Genomic DNA, 7,397 nt, shown 5'->3' with positions numbered 1-7,397 from the left:
TACCATACACAAGTTTGCTCAACAAACATACAAATTCTCTCATCTGTGATGCCAGTTCTCTCCGTACTGAAGTGGTTTTGGGAGTCAAGCACTCCAATTATCTGTCATGTCTATGGCTCTGATGTGGTTTTAACCACATCCTTCATTTCATCATCATCTCATCACACTCTCTCTAAGCCTCGTTCTACTGTCTCACTGTCTTTAGCTGATTGAAGAGGACAGAACACACCACATGACCAGCCTTAATTGGTGCTGATTGGGCGGCTTGGCAGCTCTTATAAGTGATTTAACGGACGTTTAATCCTTGTGAAATTCTTGAAACCTCCTTCAAACATTAATATAACCCTTAAAGTGTGACCTAGGGGAGATATCAAGAAAAATAAAGCATAATTCCTAACCCTTTCAGTGCAGTCATTTCATTACTTCTTGCCCAAACTCACTTCCCACAATGCCGTTCTTACACAAGGATGTTATTCTACCTTTTACTGCGACCTCACTCATTCTCTCTCTCCCTGTATGGTCTGTTACAATAAATCAGACTGAAGCCTGACTGCAAAATGAGTGCGAGACAGTACTTGGAATAGAACTGAAAAAAGCAAACAGGGATTTTGCATTGTAAATTCAATCATTTTTGTGTAAGCCTGAAATGACATGCAGTTGTAAAGCATGTCTGGGTTATGGAGTCTATTTTTACAGTAAATCTTTAGAAGTGTGTGTGTGTGTGTGTGTGTTGTTGGAGAAAGCTGGAACAGAGTTAAATGGGTTGTGAGGCCTGAGAGATTGGTCCATTACGGAGGGCACGCACATGCTTCTCATTATATCAGCTATCAGAATCATATCTGAACTGAGGTCATACTGTTGGACTGTCATTTGACGAATTTCTCACACAAGCATTCTGCCTGTGATAGATACCTTAAGGCTATTCAACATAGGAATCTGATAAATAATACAGTTCACAATCTCATATGAGCTCATGAAAATGACTTGTTGTTCCCTTCTTTGTGTGTTCAAAGAAATAAAGTTTGAATTCTCCCTTTGACTGAAGAGTGTTCGCCATTAACAGCAATGGGGTCACTGATCACAAATTCAGTATGCAAATATTTCTTCTTGCTTCTTGCATTACTTGTAAATTAAATTGTTTCTGTTGTTCGCCATTTAGCTTCTATATACCGTGGGGCAATAAAGTATTTAGTCTGCAACCAAGTTCTCCCACTTAAAACGATGAAAGATCCCTGTAATTCCTCCGGAGTCCCAGTCCAGAGTCCATGCACACTTCAAATATGAGGGACTAAATGGACTAAAAAGCTAAATCCAGAAAATCACATTGTCTGATTTTTTAAGAATTTATTTGCAAATTATGGTGGAAAATAAGTATTTGGTCAATAACAAAAGTTTATCTCAATACTTTGTTATTTACCCTTTGTTGGCAATGACAGAAGTCAAACGTTTTCTGTAAGTCGCCACAAAGTTTTTACACACTGTTGCTGGTAGTTTGGCCAATTTCTCCATGCAGATATCCTCTAGAGCAGTGATGTTTTGGGGCTGTTTGCTGGGCAACATGGATTTTCAATTCTCTCCAAAGATTTTCTATGGGGTTGAAATCTGGAGACTGGCTAGGCCACTACAGAACCTTGAAAGGCTTCTTACGAAGCCACTCCTTCGTTGCCAGGACTGTGTGTTGGGATCATTGTCATGCTGAAAGACCCAGCTATGTTTCATCTTCAATACCCTTGCGAATGGAAGGAAGTTTTTACTCAAAATTTCACAATACATGGCTCCATTTATTCTTTCCTTTACACATATCAGTCGTCCTGTTCCCTTTGCAGAAAAACATCCCCAAAGCATTTCCACCCACATGCTTCACAGTAGGTATGGTGCAACTCAGCATTCTTTCTCCCCCAAACACGACAAGTTGAGTTTTTACCAAAAAGTTCTATTTTGGTTTAATCTAATATGACATTCTCACAATCCTCTTCTGGATCATCCAAATGCTCTCTAGCAAACTTCAGACGTGCTCGGACATGTCCATTTTCTAATAATTGCTCCCACAGTTGATTTCTTCACATCAAGCTGCTTAACTATTGCAATTTTGTTTCTGGTGTCCTTTGACAGCTCTTTGGACTTAGCCATAGTGGAGTTTGGAGTCTGACTGTTTAAGGGTGTGGTCAGGTGTCTTTTATATTGATAACGAGTTCAAACAGGTGCCATTAATAGTGGAGGACAGAGGAGTGGAGGACAGAGGAGCCTCTTAAAGAAGAAGCTACAGGTCTGTGAGAGCTAGAAATCTTGCTTTTTTGTAGGTGACCAAATACTTATTTTCCACCATAATTTGCAAATTAATTCTTTAATTTTTTTTCCATCATTCTCTCTCATAGTTGAAGTGTACCTATAATAAAAATTACAGGAACACCATACTAATACTGTGTTTGACCCCTTTTCGCTTTCAGAGCTGCCTTAATTATATGTGGCACTGGCATTGATTCAACAAGGTGCTGAAATCATTCTTTAGAAATGTTGGCCCATATTGATAGGATAGCATCTTGCAGTTGATGGAGATTTGTGGGATGCACATCCAGGGCACGAAGCTCCCATTCCACTACATCTCAAAGATGCTCTATTGGGTTGAGATCCGTTGACTGTGGGGGCCATTTTAGTACAGTGAACTCATTGTCATTTTCAAGAAACCAATTTGAAATTATTCAAGCTTTGTGACATGGTGCATTATCCTGCTGGAAGTAGCCATCAGAGGATGGGTAGCCTAGAAATCTAGATGCACCCTAGCGGCAGCAAATTAAATTTTTCCAGTCTTCAACTGTCCAATTTTGGTGAGCTTATGCAAATTGTAGCCTCTTTTTCCATTATCCTATTTGTAGTGGAGATGAGTGGTGCAGGGTGGGGTCTTTTGCTGTTGTAGCCCATCCGCCTCAAGGTTGTGCGTGTTGTGGCTTCACAAATGCTTTTACCTCGGTTGTAACGAGTGGTTATTTCAGTCAAAGTTGCTCTTCTATCAGCTTGAATAAGTTGGCCCATTCTCCTCTGACCTCTAGCATCAACAAGGCATTTTCGCCCACAGGACCAATGCCGCCGCTCCCACCACGCACATCACGCACAGAGCGTAGGGCACCAACTGCTGAGGGGGGCACCACGAGAATTTTCTCTCAGCACCCCCCTGTGCTGATTTTCTCTCAGCATATATATATAATGATATAAAATTATATATATATATATATATATATATATATATATATATATATATATATATATATATATATATATATATATATATATATAATTTTATATCATTAAAAGACAAGGGAAAAAGTACAAAATGTGACAGCACTTTTTTAAAGCTAATATTTTTTATATATATAAAACTAAAAATTAACATCTATATGTCCAGTGAAGGAAAAAAGGTTACATGCCCTTAACTGTTCTTCTATTTTTTTCACTTCACAACATAGACCCTATTAAGTGAATAATACAAAAAAAGCTATTTCCTGTAGTTTTCTGAGCTAACATTATCTCATTGATATAACAATATTTATTTCTTAATTGTTTCAAATGAATACTTTTTTTAAAATATAATATGATGTGAAATATATATTACAGTATGAATTTTATTTTTATTCTAAATTTTCACTTAGCCTACTATATCAAACATTGACACAAATTTTGCAATTCTGAAGGCCCAGCGTTGCAATTTTTGCAATGTTTTCCCAAGTTATACTTTGACAAATATCTTCTGTTTAAGGAGATTGAAAATACCAGAGCTTGGGTCTCTAAGGCTGAACAATTAATAAATCTTCCATTGACTCATGCACTCTGTTTAAAACTTTTACATTTTAAGTATTTTTGGTCTTCTTTGATGGAATTATTTGCACTTAAATTGTGACTTCACCATCTACAGTAAATTGACTTTACAAGCTGTGATGGCATTTCATTACCTAAGCTTACCTAAAATCCTTTTGCTTCCTTCCAAGCCCTTATTTTCCTTCCAGGGAATTCAAACCTGGTAATATTTTTTTCTAGATTTGAGTATGGTTCAAGTTTATTATATTAGTAACCCAGCTTTCTCCACTTGATGGCAACAAAAGACCAGTTAAAAACTATATGTAACTGACATCAGACAGTGAATCTGTACCATGTTACAACTATGCCCTCTAATGGTCAGACATAGAGTCGTCCGGGAACAAACTAATTATCATGCACCTCATATCTCATAAGACAGCGAAGTCTAGAAAAAGCAGAAGTTGCTGGGAAAACATTAAACAGATTGTTTGATCCCCACTTCCTTCATCTTCAAATGCATCACCAAGCTGCATCTGCCAATTTAATACGTTCAGAAAAATGCAACAATTCCAAAATATTTTATCTTTGTTTCTCACAGTGCTCAATAGGTGGCTGCTTTAGATGTGCTTTATATGAGAACCTTTAGAAAGTGTTGAGCTAGGCTGAGACAGTAAATGGACACTAAAACCTCTATACAGCGTTATATCTGAGCAATTTGCTAAAAGTCTATTTTAGTAGAAAATAAATGTACAAGAGTTCATAGCCTTGTTTTAGCGTGCGTGTGTGTGTGTGTGTGTGTGTGTGTGTGTGTGTGTGTGTGTGTGTGTGTGTGTGTGTGTGTATTGTTTGCCTCTGATGTATTTGCTCTGAGCTTGAACACAGACTCACAGGTTCTAGGCATCAAATATTTATCCCACAGTAACTCTTATGCCTTAAATAATTCTCAAAGAACTGCGGCAAAAGTAAGCCCTTACAAACCCAGACACGCTTCAACCTGGACAATGGATTCAAGGGAAAAGAGGAGAGACAGACAGACCAAAAAAATTGGGGAAAAACCCAACTGACATGAACTGAGAGACGTATAAGCTTTATTTAGCTTAACTTTAGCATCAAGACTTTAGTTAAACTAAACTCTCAGGCAGTACAAGCTTTAGGTTTAACACTTCTCTTACAAGCCTTTGGCAAAGTTAACAAACTTCTAAATCTTTTATTTTTAACGTATTGACCTTTTTTCACATATTTTGCAGAATGTTCACACTTCTCTTTTAGATAAAGAAAACGCATATGAGAAGCAGCGACTGTCAGATCCCAAAAATGGCAAAAAGCACCTCAAAGTTCTCCACAAAGTGTCCACATGAGAAGTGTACTCGAAGTATGCAAGACAGGACTGTAAAATAAAGTGCTACCCTAAATCTATATGACCATCTTGCGTGAATTGAGTTTAATTCCTCGCATTCCCCATAGATCTCAAATCTCCATTCAAACTTGCAATGCATGTTACACATTTTCATGTTCAATACCTTTTGGTTTGGAATACTTGGGCTGTTTTCTCCCTTTCTCCTTTTCAGAACTCCGAGTGTGATTCACGTGCTTTTTGGCCTATGTGAACACTCCAAATGATCTCAGACCCCTTAAAAGTGAACCGAACCAAAACAACTCTTGGGTGGTCTGAGTACTAACTTTACGGTTAGATAAAAATGATCAGTCTGGGCTCACTTGATCCTTCCATTCACGAATTCCAATGTAATTTGGTCATCAGATACAAATGTTCACAAGGCTGTTCACAATGGCTGTTACTCTGGAAGATTTCCACAAATTATTTGTTCACAACATACACTTGTTGTAAATTCAACCACTTCAAAACTGTGCAAGAGAGACGCTGCCAGTTTAAAACTCACACACCTAAAGCACATGCACAGAAAGACAGCTGCCAAGGCGTGTGTGCTAAGCTAAATTCTCTTGAGCATCTTATTGTGTTTAAAGTGTCAGAAACACACATGGTTCACATAAACAGGGAAATAAATTGTGTATGTGTATCAGTATATTGGATCTGTGCATTACTTTAGTTCCTAAAGTGACAGCAGCCTATTATAAGAATCAGTAGAATCAGTATACATTTTATTCAAATATGTAGTTCTATTTTTTCCTTTTAATTATTCCATTTCTTACATGAATGCTACTTTTAGGTATACATACTTTACCTGGAAAATTTAAAGCACGTTATTTCATTTGCTTCATCATCTTTCATTCTTTTATTGTAATTATTTTTTTTTCCCAATGCTATTGTTATCATTGCATTCTGCAAAAACAAAAACATGATTCAAAGAAAACTATTTAGAATAAATGTTTTTATAATTTTTTTTCACTGCAAAAGATACACAACAGAGTTCAGCTCAGCAACAGCATTTGAAGCAATGTCATTTTACAAAATAATAGCAATAATTAATTAATAATAAATATAATATTTACGAACAAATATCTTGATTATTGAGGCACATGCAATGTAAGTGAATGGGATCAAACTTTGAAGGTCATAGGGTCAGCTATCAAACACTAATCTGAATTAGATTTAATTCTGACACTAAACTGAATTAGATTCTAAAAAGCAACAGTAAGAACACAAAAAGGATCCGAGCAGTCCTCTTTCCGAAACAGATACCATGTTAGCATAAAGAGAATTGGGTCCTTCTTAACTTGGTCCACTTAGTGTTTTCACTCGGGTCCTCTTTAAAAGAAACATCCTTTAAGTGGAACAAAAGGTGAACCAAGTGAAAAAAAACCCAGTTCTCTTTACATTCACACTGTCCCCGAAAGAGGACTCTGATCCTTTTTTGTTCCACTTAAAGGAAGTGTATGCAAGACTGTGGCCAAAACTGGTTCTGCAATCATTTTCAAATGACTGTAGAGTGGTGTTTCTTTCGCTGTGTTTGAGTCTTTCTAATATGCTGATTTGGTGCTCAATAATTATGTTTTTAATAATTATTGTTAATGATATATGCTGTACTATATTATTTAGGCACAAGCCTGAGCTTCATTGTTACTTTAAATATTAGTTTATCAAGACTGGACTGTAAAACTGTTTTGCACAGTTTTCTCAAACTAGGAATCATACACTTGCTGACTTTGTAAATTCTTACAGAGAGAAAACTCGGCATCATTCACTAAATGTTTAAGAATGAACAGACTTTTCAGTCATTCTGAGCAAAACAAACTCATGGCTATTAGCTAAAGTTGGCTCAATATATCAAACGTGCACATGCTTGATATCCTCTGACTGAATGTAATCATATAGTCATAATTTTCTGTCAAATCTGCCAATTCCTGACTGAATTAGCTATGGAGGTGTAAGGGGGAATTAGCTATGGAGGTTTAAGGGGGTGTGAGGTGTATTAATTAGCAACTGACCCTCTGAGATTCATGAGTGATAAACATCTGCATACGTTAATAAACAGCAGGAAACTCTTGCCATGCAGATGCCCAACTATGCCTAAAGTCAGGGTGTGAGTACTAATGAGACTGAATTTAGTAAGCTCTCAAATGAAAGCAAGAGCTAGATGTTTCCATCAACAATACATGAACATGAACTATATATGAGAATGAGCTCTAAT

The sequence above is a fragment of the Pseudorasbora parva genome, chromosome 6 (genome assembly GCF_024679245.1).
Source record: "Pseudorasbora parva isolate DD20220531a chromosome 6, ASM2467924v1, whole genome shotgun sequence".
In the NCBI taxonomy this organism is placed as follows: domain Eukaryota; kingdom Metazoa; phylum Chordata; class Actinopteri; order Cypriniformes; family Gobionidae; genus Pseudorasbora; species Pseudorasbora parva.
The sequence above is the reverse complement of the archived record's forward strand: the minus strand, read 5'-3'. Positions refer to the sequence as shown.